The 1,842-nt window shown below is 39.1% G+C and overlaps 1 pseudogene; it reads right to left on the bottom strand.

Moving 5' to 3' along the window:
• Nucleotides 1-272: 272 nt before the first annotated feature.
• LOC112647638 (translationally-controlled tumor protein-like) lies at nt 273-983 on the bottom strand (annotated as a pseudogene).
• Between the last annotated feature and the right edge of the window lie 859 nt (nt 984-1,842).

The raw sequence follows: 1,842 nt of genomic DNA, 5'->3' as shown, positions 1-1,842 counted from the left end.
AGGACTCAACACAGGATGGATTGAAATATGTATTAAACAAAGAAACATTCTCTCAAAGAATTGAAATGCATTTTATTTTCAGACAACCTACCCAACATGTTTTTTTTTTTTTTCTTAAAACAATACCTCCGCTCCAAATAAATCAAGGTCAAAATAAATGAAGAGCTCAAGAGGACATCAGTCCCATTTGTCTTAGTCCTGGTATTATGTGGATGAAAGGCAGGGTCCAGTTATGACAGCAGGTGATACATCCAAAGAAATGGCCAAATTTGTTAACATGTTTCCATTTCTAAACCGTCCTTAAAGAAAATCATATATGGGATCACACCATCTTCATGGTAATCCAGCAAAGCAACCATTCCATCTGGATTCATGATTTTGCTAATAAAGAACTTGTAGGGATGCCTGGGTAGCTCAGTGGTTGAGCATCTGCCTTCGGCCCGGGGCATGATCCTGGAGTCCTGGGATCGAGTGCCACATCGGGCTCCCTGCATGGAGCCTGCTTCTCCCTCTGCCTGTCTCTCTCTCTCTCTCTCTCTCTCTCTCTCTCGCTCTGTGTGTGTCTCTCTTGAATACATTAAAAATATATATTTTTAAAAAAAGAACTTGTAGGTTTTGAAATTAGCAAAGATGTTCTTGATTGGTTCTTCAGCCCATCATAAAAGGTTTTCTCTTTTCTGGCCTCAGTGCTCCAAGTTTGCCTTTGACTGACTTCAGGTCATCTTTGTTGTATGTCTTGTAGGCTTTTTTTGTGAAGCTGGTTTCCTGCAAGCTATGGTTCATGACAATGACAATACTGCTGATGACTGTACTTTAGGTATCATTCACCCTCAGGGCCGTAGGTGAAGGCATTTCCACAAATGAGTGAGTCATCAATGTTGCCCTCTCTCCTACTGACCATATTCTTCTCCACCTCTGGGCATAGCCTGTAGGCCATCCCAAATCTTGGAGAACATCTTATCATGGTTAATGAGGTTTGGGTAGATGATTGTGATGGTGGCTGGAGGGAGACAATGGAAGTGCTAGCTTAGCAAGAGGTGGGAGCTCTGAGTGAGCATGGTGCTGCCAGAGTAGCACTCAGGCAGAAGGAGAAGCAAGCAGAAAAGAGAGTTAGGTAAGTTTTGATAAATGTATACATCCACATAACCAATACCCCAACCATGATATGGACTATTTCCATCACATCAGAACATTCTTCATGACCCATTGGATGTAAATCTACAGAAGGAACCATTATTCTGGTTTCTAGCATAATAGCTTAGTTTTGCTTTTCCTGATTTTCAGATAAATGGAATTATACAGTATATTAAATGTTGTGTCTGGTGTCTTTTACTCAGCATGTTTTTGAGACTCGTCCATATTGTTGCATTTATGAGTAGTTCATTCATTTTTATGTCTGAGTAGAGTTCAATATCATGAATATATCATATTGTCTATGCAATTTCCTGTTGATGGACATTTTATTTATGTCAGGGTGTGATTTCTGTAACTAAAGTTGCTATGAACATTCACGTACAAGTTTTCTTATGGGCATATAAGTCTCATTTCCCTTGGATATATACATAAGAGCAGAATTACTGAGTCATATAGTGAGTGTATGTTTAGCTCAAGAAGAAATATATGGAATATATAGAAGTTCCAGTTGCCTTATACCTGTATACATTTCCTAGGGTGGCCACAATTAAGTATCACAAACTATCACAAAGTATCACAAAGTATCAAAACAACTAAATTCTATTGTCTCACAATTCTGGGGAGTAGAAGTCCAAAATCAAGATATTAGGAAAGCCATGCTCCCTCTAAAGCCTCTAAAGGCTTTGGGTGAGGATCATTTTTTCTCTT

The sequence above is a fragment of the Canis lupus genome, chromosome 5, assembly GCF_003254725.2.
Source record: "Canis lupus dingo isolate Sandy chromosome 5, ASM325472v2, whole genome shotgun sequence".
Lineage (NCBI taxonomy): Eukaryota > Metazoa > Chordata > Mammalia > Carnivora > Canidae > Canis > Canis lupus.
Note: the sequence above shows the minus strand (reverse complement) of the source record. Positions and strands in the feature narration are given on the sequence as shown.